Source organism: Cygnus atratus, chromosome 16 (assembly GCF_013377495.2).
Source record: "Cygnus atratus isolate AKBS03 ecotype Queensland, Australia chromosome 16, CAtr_DNAZoo_HiC_assembly, whole genome shotgun sequence".
Lineage (NCBI taxonomy): Eukaryota > Metazoa > Chordata > Aves > Anseriformes > Anatidae > Cygnus > Cygnus atratus.
The window spans coordinates 14,433,764-14,447,367 of NC_066377.1; the positions used below are offsets into that span (position 1 = coordinate 14,433,764).

Here is a 13,604-nt window from a genome sequence, read left to right on the forward strand (position 1 = left end):
TACTTGGAGTGCGGCAGAAGGAGCAGGAGAGCAGCAGGGCTGCAGGTGAGCGGCCTTCAGGCTCAGGACTTCAGCTGGGAGCCAGGACGGCACCGGGGCGTGCTGAGTTGCTTAAACCCAAATGGTTTAAATCACGTTATCGCCAGTGCTGCATGTTTAATGTCAGAGTCCTGCAAGGGCACATTCCTGAATCGGAGCCCAAAAGATAAGAGGCTGGTTTTAAAGAGTGTCTATTTGCCGTGTTAAATTTGCACGTTGGCATCTTCCTCCAGGAGGCTGCGTCGCGGGCCCGGTGCAGCGCGTTGAAGGCGCGCTGCCTGCCTCTGAGCACAGCCCAGCGCTGCCAGAGATGGAAACGCGATTGCAGGGCCGCAGGTAGAAAAGGGGCCGATTGCAAAAGAGGAAAACAAAATTCAAATATTTATAAGTCATAATTGCATCTTGGGTTCGGGTCTGGATCCGGCAGAGGCTGAGTCACCCCCAGCAGCTCCCCGGGGCTGGGGCCGAGCTGCCCCCGGGGCGGCTCCTGGGCTTCCCCAGGGGAGGCGGTGCTGGGCGGCTGGCAGGGGGTGCACAGCCCTGTCCCCTTGGGGCAGGGGCGGTGGGGACACAGCCAGGATACATCCCACTGGGAGACAGCACGGGGGACCCCATGGTATGATTTATGTGCCGACATGTGGCACGAGCAGTGCCCCCTCCATCAGGTGGAGGAATCCCTCCCTAACACCTCCCTGTGTCTGCCGGGCTGCACAGTGGCACCCCAAAAAGCCTCGGGGGAAACCCAGGCCACATTTCGGGGCTGTCCCAAGGGCTGCTGCCCCAAAACCAGCTGGCATGGGGTGCACTGGCCCTCACCGGCCTTATCGGCGGCGGCTCCTCCCGGGTAGGGCCCCTCGGCGCTGCGCTGGCCAGTGGTGATGGATCAGTGCGTGCGTGACTCCTCACTCCTGGTGACTCATGGATTCGCTGGCCTTCGGCAGTGTCATGGGAAATATTTTTTTAATAACTCAAACGAACGAGGGGGGAGGATTGGAAACAGAAAGAAAAGCTCCGCCGCATAGTTCCCCGAAACTCGTTCCCAAACTAACTTCCCAAATTGCTTCTAAAGTGCCAGGGCTTGCTCAGACAGGGCGGGCTTTCCAAAATCCCCGCTCAGGTGGCTGCAAGGGTCACTGGGATGGGCAGGGATGGTGGACGAAGTGTGGATGTGGAAATGTGGCCCGTGGATTGCCGCAGCCTCGTAAAACAGGTCAACGGGTACGCAGGGCTTAAGGAGCGGGCTGCTTCACCCCGGAGGTTCGCGGAGCACCCGGCGATGCCGTGGATGGCTGATGGGGGACGCGGGGGGGGCCGCCCCACTGGTCGGGCAGCACTGGGGCAGCCATCAGGGTGACATGGCCGAACCCCACTCGTGTTTGTCACGGCATGGGACACGGCCCAGCCCACGCTGTGCCCATAGGGCCTCCCCGCCGCCCATGGTTCTTCTGTCCCCACGTCCCCCTACGCTGAGGTTTTACCTCCTCCTGGAGATCGGGGGCTGGTGGATCGCAGCCCTCCGGGACAGCTGGGGGACGGAGGTGCCCGGTCTCGGCTCCAAGCACAAAATCTGCGACCAAACAGCCCTTTGCTCTGGGTCAATACACCAAAACGGACAACGGCCTGGCTCTAACCTCCCCCCAAAATCACCGCTCTCTTCTGGTGCCACCTTCGGCTGCCAGGTAAGCGCCAACACACGCCAGCTCCGCGCTGCGCCCAGCCCGAGACCTCTCGGCCCCGAGCCCCCCAGGACCCCCTGACCCTGAACCCCCCCGGCCCCGAGCCCCCCAGCCCCGGGGCCGCGGCTCCCACGCGTGGCCAGGCGGCTCCCACGGCCGCGCCCCTAAAGCCGCAGGCGGGGGCGGCTCCGCACCCCGCTCCGCACCCCGCGGAGCCCGGCTGCCCGGAGCCTTCTCCCTTAAAAAAAAAAAAAAAAAATACAGGGGAGGGGCTGCTTTTTTTTTTTTTTTTTTCTATAGCCGTTTCCGGTTTGCTGCCATATTCCTATTTTTTTTTTTTTTTTCTCTCCCTGTGGGTTGCCCCCCCCCCAAACACACCCCGGAGAAGGTGGCGGGGAGGGGTGGGGGGGGGTGGGGGGGAAGCGGGGGCGGGAGCGTAAGCGGCGGCGCTGCGCGATGCTGCCGGCGGCGCAGCCCTGAGCGCCCGGCCCGGCCCGGCTCGGCTCGGCTCGGCTCGGCTCGGGGCTGCGGGGGGGGCACCGGGGCTGCCACGGCTCGGGGGGGGCGGCGGCCGCGCCCCCGGCACGGAGACAAAGCCGCGATCGAGCCCCGGAGGGCGCGCACGGGGGAGGTGAGCGGGGGGCGGCCGGTTTGGGGCCCGGAGGGGGGGGGGCCCCGGGGTGGGGGGGTCCCCATGGGGTGCGGGGGGGTTGGAGAGAAGCCCCCCCGCCGAGCGGCTGGGGGTGTCCCCGGCTCGCGGTGGGCTTGGTCCGGGCGGCGGTGCCCGCCGGCCGGTTGTGGGGTCTGTGGGGTCGGGGGGGTCCAGCGGAGGATGCGCGGGGTTTTTGGGGGGTCGGGGTCTGCCGGGGGATGCTGAGGGTCGGGGTTTGGGGCGGCTCCGAGCCCGGCTGGGGGTGCCGAGGGTGCAGCGGGGTCTGGCGGGGCGGCACCGCCTGCCTGCGCTCCCCTTTGTTGTGCTCGGGGGCTGCGGGGGACCCCCGGGAGCGCAGGGCGGGGAGAGCGGGGCCGAATGTAGGCCAGGACACGAAATATTCATCGCCCCCCCGCTCCTTGCTTTGATGTCTCCCGATCCCTTTCCCTCGTAGGGTTCGCTCGCCGGTGATTTCGGGGGGCTCGTGTCCAGCCCCGGGGGGGGCCGTGTCCGGCCGGGGCTGGGGGACAGCAGCAGCCCGGTGGGAGGCTGCGGTGCCCCGGGTCGCCCCTCCAAGGGCTTTATCCAGCCGCCGAGTTCCCCCACGGCCACCCAGGCGACACGGTCGCCACGCGTGGCTGCGAGCCACCGCGCTGGCGCGTCCCCACAGTCCCCGTCGCAGCCCCGGGAAAGCAGCGCGGGGTTTGGCGGAGCCAAAGCGGGGCCGGGCTGGGCTCCTCTCGCCGTGGTGGCGCATCGGGGTGCCGACCCCGTCTGGTGTGGAGCGTCGCCTCGGAGAGCTGCGAAACCCACCGGGGGGATCCGCAGCATCCAACGTGCTCGGTCCCCCTCTGGAGCCGGGCGGTGACCTCGGTCCCCATTCCGGTCCCCTCCCTGCGCCGCCCTAGGGGCTCGGGATGCCGTTCCCACAGGGTGTTGGTACGTTGCTGTGGCCACCCCAGAGGACGTAGGGCCACGGGGCTGTCGCGGGTTGTTCTGGACACGACGTGAGGGAAGGGGACATGGTGCGGCCGCTCGGTGCAGGGGTGTCCCCAGGACAGGTCCCACCGCCCGGTGGCCTTCGGGGCCGGGGTACGGTGCTCGCATCCCGGGGACGGGACAGCGCGCCTCCAGCAGTGCCGGACGCCAGCCGAGCTGCACGAGGGTGGCAACAAAAGGCTTGGTTTATTTATTTTTTTTCCCTCCTCCCAGGCTGGTGCTCCCCCCAGGAGGAGGAGGTGTGCGGCAGGCAGGAAGCTGGAGGGTTTTGTCCCTCCTCTCCCACCCGATGAGGCGCCCACCGTGCGCCCACCGTGCGAGGCGTGCCCACCGGTGACTAGCGCGCGGGCATGGGACCGAGCCACGGCCACCTCCCCCGAGGTCCGGCCTTTGGGGCTGGAGGCCGTTTGTCCCGGGGAACCCCATCAGCACCTCAACGCGTGCCTGGGCTCCCGTGCGGCACCAAACTGTCACCACCAGTCCCCGGGGAGGTGCGCTGGGGACGCACAGGGGGACGTCGCCAACGTTGCACTTGAGAGCGGCGTCCTCTCTGATGTTCTGATATTTCTGATGTTCCCGCTGCGGGGCTGCTCCCAGCACTTCTGCAGGTGGGGAGACCGATCCTGCGCTGCTCCCCGTGCTGTCACCAGTTGTTCTGTGCCACCCCGGGCCAGCTCAGGATCTGGCCCCTGGACAGACCTCGGCTATTCGGTGCCTCCGAGATGAGGCTGCCCGCTCGCTCCCCGGGGAGCCGCGTCTCTAATCATTAGCCAGTCGGTGCTGGCTTTTCACAGAAGGGCACCTCTGCTTGGAAGCTCGCGGGCTGGCTCCCAGGGCCAGGCTTTGACCCGGGAGCAGCAGGGCAGGGGCTCGTCCAGGCGCCTCGCGCTCAGGAGCTTCGCCAAAACCCAGCCCGAGGATTTTGGGGACGGGGTTATTTATGGGGACGGGGTTATTTATGGGGATGGGGTTATTCTTGGGCTGACGCGGCAGTGAAGGGAAGTCCGCTGTTCTCTGTCTGGGTCTTTAGTGGCCTCGTAGTGTGATGGAGAAGCCCTAACAATATCTCTGCCCTTTAATGACTTTGTCCCACGTGAAGGCAGATCACCCCGGTGCGGCGGGGAGGCAGCGAGGGCTGGGAAGGGGAAGGAGCTGAAGCTCGCGGTGGCCGAGAGGCGCAGAGGCTTTGCTGCGGGGACAGGAAGCTCCGTGGTGGCATGGAGGGGACATCGGCGCTCCCGAGGGCGGGCTGCCCCGGGGCAAGCAGCACCGTTTCTCTGGGCTCATGGAGGCAAGGAGGGAGCAGAGGGAGGATGGAGCTGGTGGCTCCTGTGACCCCAGGGACCCCTGCCTCTCCTGCACGCCCCAAGCCGGGGCTGTGCCTGGCTCGTGAAGCCGCTCACACGGACGAAATTGGTATTTGGTGGGGCAGGGAGGACTTGGCCACTCCTTATAGCAACCAGCGAGTGCATGTAACGCCTTGACGGGAACAGCTGGAGCAAGCCCGGCTGAAGCAACAGCCCCCGCTTCCTCCCGGCGTGTTCAGGGGGGAAGAGCACGAGAGCATCGCTTCCACAAAGCGCTGCCCACTTGGCCTCGCGGGGGTAAGCGCGCCGGGCTATCTGAAGCACTATTGTTTCCTGTGCTGCCTATTCTGCTGCTCGGCTTCTAACTCGTTCCTTTATCTCCTGGAACAATTTCCCGTCTGACCTCACTTCCTCAGCACTTCGCCTCTCAGCCCTGAGTCCTCGAAGCCCCGCCGGAGCAGCGCGTGTGTGCCCGGCACGGGCAGGCTCCCCGTGGCGTGGTGCTCACCAACCAGCTCCAACCTCTTTGCATGGAAATTACCCTCCTGGCCGTGCCGTCTGTGTGACTGGAGCACGGATTGTCACCGTTTCCATTCCAACGTCCTTCTGCTTTCCGCCTCCTCTGACTTGGGGGCACTCAGAGCTGTTCCCTCCGGGGCTCGTGTTGTGCCGGAGCCTCCATCCGGGAGCAGAAACGTGCGTGCCTCGGAGGGGGGGGTGGGGAAAGTAATGATTTTGGTCCTTGATGTTTTAAACTGGCAGTGAGCCATGAGATTGTCCACCCTGTGGTCCAGTCGGGAGGGAGGAAAACACGGGGGAAGTGTTTGGCTGAGCACAGCTGGACCCGTGTGAGCTGCGTCACAGCTCAGGTGCGCCCAGGTCCAGTTTTGGCACGGACGGCCTTGGTGCGAGGCCCTCGGCGGCGCTGGGCGCGAGGGAAGCGGCGCCGCTTTGCACATGCCTCTGCCGTGCACGGCTTGGAAAAGAAAGCGCCAAAACAGATTTTGGGAATGAATGTGGTTTGAACGTGGGCCAGGAACCAGGACCTGTAAATCTGCGTCTCGCGCCGACTTTCCTCGAGGCTACGTATCTCCTCGCTGCCCTCCGCCTCCCCGGGCGCCAAGCTGGGGAGCGCTTGGGACGCACTGGGGGCTGCTGGGGCTGCTGCAGGGCACGGGGGGCACCTGTGGAGGCAGCGCCCGAAAACCAGCAAAGGGACCCTTGGGTCACAGAGGGGACGAGAGCAGTGCGCGGAGCAAGGAGGAGAAACCCTGGGGAAGGGGGATCCGGGTGGAGGTTTTGCTTCAGACCCTACAGAAGCCTGCCCGAGCCCCGCAGCTCCAGGCTATCTTGGTGTTGCGTGGAGATGCGGTGAAGCAGCCGAAATATCCGTAGTGAAACCCGAAGGTCAGCAGGCTTGCCTCGGTGCTTGGCTGCGTGGGGGAGAGGGCTTCGAGTTAGGAAAATGAGGAAGCGCAGCTTTCAGCAGCAGTGCGGTCTCGTGAGCCTGTGCTCTGTGCCCATCCCCTGCCTCTCCCCGTCACCAAACCCCTGCTGTCACCCTGGTGCCATCGCCGGCTTGGTGACAGCCGTCTTGCCATGCCTGTCCCTGGGCTGGGGCACAGCAGGGCTGCCCGAGGTGGCGGCACGGGCGCACCGAGGGCTCTGCAGGGACGAGCAGTGAGCTGGTCCTGCTGGATCAGCACCTCCCCCTGCGTGTGACTTGGGGACACTTGTGTCACTTGCCCTCGGTGCTGCCACAAGGCACCGAAACGCCCGTGTGAAGCCCTGGGAAAGGGAGGAGGAATCTCGCCTTTGCCTCGCCGCCACGGGGCAGCCGAGCTCAGCTCAGCCTCGTGCCCTCCTCCCACATGGGGTCCCCATGGACACGGGTGCCCCGGCTCGGGGGCAGGGAGCTCTTGGGAAGGGCAGGGTTTGGGGTCCTGAGGCGGGAGGGGATGGCAGGGCAGCCTTGGGTGGGCTGAGCTGGGCGGTCTCCGCTCAGCCGGGGCTAAGCCATGCCGGGGGGATGGCACCGGGGTTGGTGCCGCGTAGCCCTGGGCGCAGCGACCTCGCCCGGCCCCAGCAGCTCCCCGTGCCTGTGGGCTGCTGTGTGTCTGAGCAGCCACATCCTAAAAGTTTCCCCCCTCGCAGCCTGCTCAGCAGAAGCTGGGGGCTGCAGCGCTGCCCGAGTTTCACTGCTCCACCTTGCTTCCCCACCCGCGTGCCTCAGTTTCCCCATCCAGACCCAGCTGCACTCACCCAGGGCAAATGCGACCTTATGCACGTGGAGTGCTGCTGCTTCCCCGCCAGCAGCCTCCCGGGTGGGACTTTTAAGGGCTTCCCTCCCCAGCTCAGCTGGTTTTGTGCTCGGCTTCTCCCTCCCCAGCTCTGTGTCCCCGCGGCCGCAGGCTCGGGCTGCGCCTTCTGGGGTCTGGATGCTCCTGGGGCGGAGCCGTGCGGTGGGGAACTTCCCCAAAATGAAACAAAACATGGAAAAAAAAAGCAAACACAACAGCTTTCGGAGTCACTCCCTGCTCTGCCGTGCCCTTTCCTTTCCCCGGCTGCCTCCAGCGTGAGATAAGGGGAGCCCCAGCGGCCCAGGGAGGCTCGGGAAGCTTCAGCGTGGGGCTGAGCCCTGCCACCACGGCAGGACAAGAGGCCAGGGGACGAGAGGCCGCGTCCTCACAAGTCGGGGACGCTGAGCGGCGGCTGGGCTGCTGCCCGGGGTGAGTGCCTGCTGTGCCAAGGGGGGGCCAGATCAGACAGGAAAACCCAAATCCCACCAGCGCTGGTGGTGGTCGGGGCGCAGGGTGGGGAGGACACGTGTGGGGCCCCAAAAGGCCCTGCGGTGAGGGTCGGTGTCGTGCTCCCAGATCACTGCTGGGTTTGAAAGCCCGTGGGGGAGATGGGCTTAGGGCGCCGGGAGCAGCGCAGGCACCGCCGAGACCTGCCCCTGTGTGCACACGTCCGTGTGTGCTGCAGCTTCTGTGAGCCCTTCTCGCCCTGTTGGCGGTGGTGACGGCCGCAGGGCTCGGGGGGTTCTCGTGCTGTGCTCTGGCCACACTGTGTCCAAGCAGCCGGGGACCGGAGGCGATGGAAAGCAGGAGGTGCCGCTCGGCCCTGCCCCGCGGGCTCTGCCATCGGGAGGAGAGGGGCGCTTGGCAGCCCTGGGTGGGATGAGCGACACGAGCACGGGTGGGAGACGTGCCACGGGAGGGCAGAAGGTGCCCGTGTGCCCGCTGCTCGTCCCGCGCCGGCAGCTCTGGGCTGGTCCCTGCCACTCGCCCAGCACCCAGCCGGGCTCTGGGCACCCAAGTGAGTGGTGTGGGGCTGGGATGTGCACGGAGCCTGGCTCTCCCCTCCCGGAGCGGCAGGATGAAAGACACCAGCTCAGCGTTTTCCTTTGTTTTGCATCTGCTGGGGCTGTTTGCGGCGAGCACCGGCTGGGCTGCACCTCGCGGCTGGCTCCGAGCATCCCGCTCACCCCGGGAGCGGCTGGGGCACACCTGGGGAACCCAGCACGGGGTTTTTAGGCACAGAAACGCCGTGTGGGTCCGGCCGATCTCAGCTCGCCCCCTGTGACCCCTCTGGCAGCTGTGCTGAGCTTCCTCTGGTGCCCCCGAAGGCGGTCACTTCGTCTTAGTGACAAATGGTGCCAGAGATCAGAGTGGCCATGGGGACTGCTGTCCCTACCAGAGAGGTCCAGGCTCCCCGGGCACGTCTCGGGGCAGAGCGTGGTGGTGCTGAGAGCAGAGCTGTGCTCCCAGGCTGTGCCCGCTGCCACGTCAGCTGCTCCCAGCCCCATCCACACAGGTCGAGGCGAAGGCAGGGGTAACGCGAGCATCCCGGGGGGCTGACCCTGCCTTGGCAGCTGCATCACCCAGCCCTCACCCACAGCCCCCTGCGCATGCCTGCATCGGGGCTGGTGGCCCCAAGGTTCTCTGGAGCACGCAGCCTGTGCTCAGCAGCAGCCCCAGGATCCCCAGGTAGCCTGGAAAACAAGCCCACAATCAGCATAAATTTGCTGTGCGGGCTCCTTGGTACTCATGTGAAAACACTCAGGGTTGTGTCAAGTGCAGACTGCTGCAAAGCGGGGTTGGAAGACCCTCGGCCCTTCTCCTTCCCTTTGCGGTGCCGGCTGTGTCCTGCCGCATCCCCAGGGGCAGCTCCGTCCCCATCCAGGAGCGGGGCAGCGGCGAGGAGAGGCGATGCCCTCCCCGCCCCACGGGACCGCTGGGGACCCTGCGGACACCCTTCTCCTATTTTAGCAGCTGCCGTTTCGCTTCTTGGTCCACCTCGGAGCGTTTTGTGCCGCCGGGGTCCCGCAGGGGCTGCGTGGGGCAGGGGGCAGTGCGCCCCGTGCTGCGGCCCCCAGGGGCTTGGGGGGGCCCGGGGAGCTCCGCTGCCGGCCGGACTGGCCAGGCTGGTTCTGCTCAGCGGGGAAATGTTTTGGCAGTGACGCCAGCGTGGCCGGGGTGGTTGCAACTTGCTCGGATCCGGAGCTTTTCCGTCTCCCACGTGCTCCGTGCCCCTTCCTCCTCCCCCAGCCCGGAGGATTCACCGCCCGGCCCAGCTGCCATCCTCAGCCTGGGGCGCCCGGCTCCGCCGGCCACGCAATGGCAGCGGTGCTGCCCGGTGTGACACCCCCTGAGCCACGGCACCCGCGGGTAGGCAGCGCCCTTTGGGCCCGATCCGTGCCGTTCGCTGCCGGCCTGCCCCTTCCCCAGCAGCCGGGCTGGGCGCTGGGTGTCCCCGGGGAGCCCCAGGCTCTCTCCTGGCAGAAAGCAGAAGCGAGCTCCGTTTTCTGCAGCCGTCCTGGAGCCGGCAGCTGGGAGGCAGGAATGGGGAACTGAGCTCCCCGGCCTCGCGCTCCTCCTCCAGAGGCCAGCCCGGGTCACCCCGCTGCCGCCCAGCCCCTCTTCCCCGGGGGGGGGCTCAGGGGGAGGATGGGAACGACGTGCATTTGGGGGGGCTGCAGGAAATGGGAGCGGGTGGGGAGCCCCGGGGGCTGGGGGCATGCCCTGGGGCTGGTACTGACAAGGTGCGTTCTGGGGGTCTCTTTGGAGGGCGGTTTTGGGAAGATTTGCCCCGTGGCTCCGTCAGTCCTGGTGCTGGTCCCGGCTCCCCGTCAATGCTGCCCGGCCCCGCAGGCGTTCGGTGCACTTTGGAGCATTCCCTCCGCTTCTCCCGGCCTTGGCAGGAGGAGAAGGGTGCCCTCATCACCTGTCTGGGAGAAGCACGCTGCAGGTGAACGCACGCCAAGGGCTTTGGAAAGCATTTCTTGGAGCTGGTTTGGCAATCGCTGCTTCTGGCTCGTGCCCCGACGGGGATCCTGGAGGCACGGGGTGAGTTGGGCTGGGAGGCACCGGGAGGCGACCCGGGGCCATGCCAGGCTTGGAGCATCTCCCCGGGGACATCCCACCGCCTCGCCGGGACCCGTCCCTGTGCCGGGCTGGCCTTGGGGTGAAAAATTTCTTGTCTTTGATTGCCAGGGCACCCTTGCGCGGCAGAGGGGGTGGAGGACACGTCTGTTGGCTGGGGGCGAGGTGCTCCCGTCCAAGTGTCCAAATGCTCTCCAGAAGCACTCATGCGGGGGCTCCGGGAGCCTCCGGCTCACTTTTGCTTCTTCCCTGACCCCAAACACTTCCTAACAGTGCCCCGAACCCTGGGACCTCCTCTGGGACACGGGCACGGGGCTGGTGGACCTGCGGGAGCCCTGGAACCCGGGCTGGCACCTTCCTGGCTCCAGGTCAGTGGTGGCCTCAGCTCTTAGCCCCGGGGCTGGACTTGTTGCCTGGTTTGAAGCTTTGGAGATGTGGCTCTGTCGTGCCCGGGTCTGCTGCAGGTGGTGTCCATCTCTCTCCCATCACAGAAATCCCCTGCGTGCCTCCTAACCCCGCCCGAGGTGCTGCCACGCTGGGATTACGCCCAGATCCCGCTTTTCTTTACGGAAAGCCGCTTTTCTGCCCTTGCTGGGGAGGAGCCCTTGGGGCAGCAAAAGGCTTAAAACACCAGAAAGCACGAGGTGCTGGCACCCTGCTCGCCCCGGGGAGCTGGCAGTGAGTTTGGGAGGTCAGCCTTGTGATTTTTTCTGGCCCGCCTTAAGCAAGATCGAGCTTGCAGGGCGCCCGCTGTCAGGGTTTCCCTGCCCTCACCTGGCTTTGGGGTGCTCCGGGGGGCACTGGGGGGCACTGGGCTGTGTGCGGCCCCAGCTGCTGCTGGTGTGTGCAGAGCCATCCCGTGAAACCCTGCCTGCCTGGGTAACTTGCTTCCCATCGCCTCGAAAAAAAAACAAACAAACAAAAAATGACTGTCAAGGGCTGGCCCCGCCGCTGCGCTGGGCAGCGTGCAGCCCCGCGATGGTGGGGGGCGGCGCGGGCTGTCCCTGCCTCCCTGCACGCCTCTCTGTTTTTTTTTTTTTTTATGTTTCTGAGTTTCTTGGCCAGATAAACATCCAGCACCTGCTTTGTGCCTCTCGGGGCTTTGGTCTGGTCTCTAACTCGTGTTTTGACACGTTCCCAAATTGCTCCCGAACGTGACTCTCCCCCGTGCGTGGAAGGGGGGTGAATTTGTATGGCTGATTTAATTATCCTTCGCCCTGTCACGACCCGCTGGCCCCTGCTAGGTTGGGCTCTGCAGCTTTAATTAAGATAGCTCTAAATTTAACGGGAGCTGACAGGGTGGTAAGGGAGGGGCCACTCCTCGCATCGGGCGGCAGCTTGCTCTCTGCAGCACCAAGGCTGCTTTGCAGGCTGGGGGAGCAGCCCCCCTTTTTTCACCAGCACGTGGGACTCGTCGGGGATGTGCTGCTGTGCCGGGGCCTCGAGCTCCGGGCAGGGCAGCGAGGCGTTCCCGGGTGCACCTGGGGCTGCGCTGCCGTTTGCTGGCCCCCAGCCGCGTGCCTTGCTGCCATCGTGGTGCCCTACAAGGTGTCCGTGGCCCAGGATTTGTCCCCAGCCCCTCCATCCCACTGCCACCGCTCACGGCCGGGCTGGCGAGGCTCTGGCGCCGCCTCTGCCGTGGGTGGAAGCAAAACTTCGGGGGTCATCCCTGGCACCGAGTCCCCCATTTGGGGGCAGCAGCTGCGTGTGCGTGTCTGGGGCTGCGTCTCCTGCCAAAATGTGGGAGGGGGCTGCTGGAGGATGGGCACGGGGGCGCGCACCACTGGGGCTGCCTGGGTGCCCCCTGGCCGTGCTCATGGCGGCTCGTCGGCCGCCTCCAGCCACGGGTCCCACTGCCCTGTGGCACACCCAGCAGGCGATTTTTGTGTGCTGTGCGTGAACCCGTCCCTGCTCCCGGCGTGGGCAAGGGGCGTGGGGTGGGCTTGGGGCCGTGTCCCTGGCTTTTCGCTCCTTCCGTCTGGTTCTGCTCGCCCCCGGTGGGCTCGGCGCTGCACCACGAGGCGGCTTTGTCTCGCGCGGCGTCCCCGCCGTCCTGCACGCTTCATTTTTCAGTCTGGCAGCAGACAGGTGCAGTTATTCATCTCGCGGGGGCTCTGCGAGGCGCTGAAGCGGGCGGGCGCGAGGGGAAACCTGCCTGGGGCTGCTGGTGGCCCCCTGCCCACCGCCCCCCAGCTGTACCGGCGGTGATGGCTCTGATTTTGGTGTGTGCGAGCCGGGATTCAGGTCGTGCTTAATGCGAAGCTCTCACAGGCAGGGCTGGCAGAGGTCTGCCTGCAACCACGCTGCAGGGAAGGAAAGCAACACCTATTTAGGGGGGGCGTTAAAGCCTGGGGGGGGTCACTGTGCAGATGTCCCTGCCCGGCGTGGTGTCCCCGTGCTTGGAGCACTGTGTCCTGGTCTGCTCGGCACCCACCCGGCTCTTCAGCAGCCCCAAGGACAGAGCCTGTTTTGCCAGAGATTTCTCCCTCCCCAAGGCTCCCTGTCTGGCTCGGGGCCCCAGCGTGTCGCAGAATTTCCCAAGGTTTCTGCTCCTGCTACACAGAAGCCAGCAAACGTGGTATTTCTGTGTTTTGTCTGCTCCCAATCAGTGTCTTTTGTTAGTGTCTTTGGGAAAAAAAAGAAAAAAAAATAAGATCGCTTCCCCCTGCGTCGCCAAGCCTGCTATCAGCGTGGCTTTTACAACTTCCATTGTATCCTTGAGCCATCCGGGTGCAGCAGCAAGCAGCCTGGCTGGAGGAGACGCGTTGGCCCCCGAGCAGCCGCTTCCCCCCGGTGCTGCTTCTCCGAGAGCATCCCTGCGAGGTAGGGCGGAGGAGCCAGCCCTTTCTCACGTCCCACCTTGCCGTTTAATTTTTTTAGGGGGGGGAGCAAAACCCCGCGGATGTCGGTATCAGAGGGCTGGGGGTGTCGGGCAGGTCAGGCGGTGTTCCCAGCCCCGGCTGTGCTGCGCGGGGGCTCTGCTGCCCCCGGCACGAGAGGACGGGGAAGCCGCTGCCGCGTGCCGCGATGGGATCCAAGCTGAGCGGTGCAGCTCAGCACGCTTCGTTTAATTGCTTCTGGAGGGGGGAGCGCGGCGGTGCCCTCCTGCTGGGGCTCTCCTGGGCAGGGCTGCGCGGCTCGGCCAAGCCCTGCTGCTGCTTGCGGGGGGGGGGAACGGGGGGCCGGGAAGACCCCGTGTGCAGAACTCGGTGCTGAGCATCCCTTTGGGGATCCAGGCGGGGTGCCATGCCTGCTGCGGGGCAGAGCGCCTCACCACCCGAGGGATGCTTCCACGGGGCCACTGTGGGAACGTGGCTGTGCTTGGGGACACACGGCGGGGCGGTGGGGACACGGCGCGGGGCGGTGGGGACGCCACGTGCGTGCGCATCGCAGCCTTATTTGTATGTGCTGCAGCCTGGAGTTGAGACTGCAGCTACCCCCACCTCCCATCCCGCTGTGCAATTATTGGCGGCGAATATTAGTCAAGCACAAATTACAAACCATTCAAGTCGTAAAGGGCTGTCAATCAGCTGCTGCTCGTTACCCT

At 65.7% G+C, this 13,604-nt stretch overlaps 1 protein-coding gene and 1 long non-coding RNA gene across 5 annotated transcripts in view; one reads left to right on the top strand and one right to left on the bottom strand.

Annotated features, from left to right (window-relative positions):
• Positions 1-1,643, bottom strand: LOC118248897 (uncharacterized). The gene is made up of 3 exons (XR_004778893.1): positions 1,518-1,643; positions 856-971; positions 1-340 (listed from the first exon to the last, which is right to left on the bottom strand). It is a non-coding gene; the product is annotated as an uncharacterized LOC118248897 (long non-coding RNA).
• The window catches only part of SRC (SRC proto-oncogene, non-receptor tyrosine kinase), a 26,686-nt gene continuing 14,688 nt past the window's right edge, over positions 1,607-13,604 (top strand). Inside the window, exon 1 of one of the 4 annotated variants that reach the window (XM_035548334.2) lies at positions 1,607-1,718. The gene's annotated coding sequence lies outside the window, so the exon portion shown is untranslated. Of the gene's footprint in view, positions 1,719-2,251; positions 2,347-5,124; positions 5,370-7,252; positions 7,403-13,604 lie in introns of those variants that run through there. The other 3 variants (XM_035548332.2, XM_050714027.1, XM_050714026.1) reach the window with 3 other exon arrangements.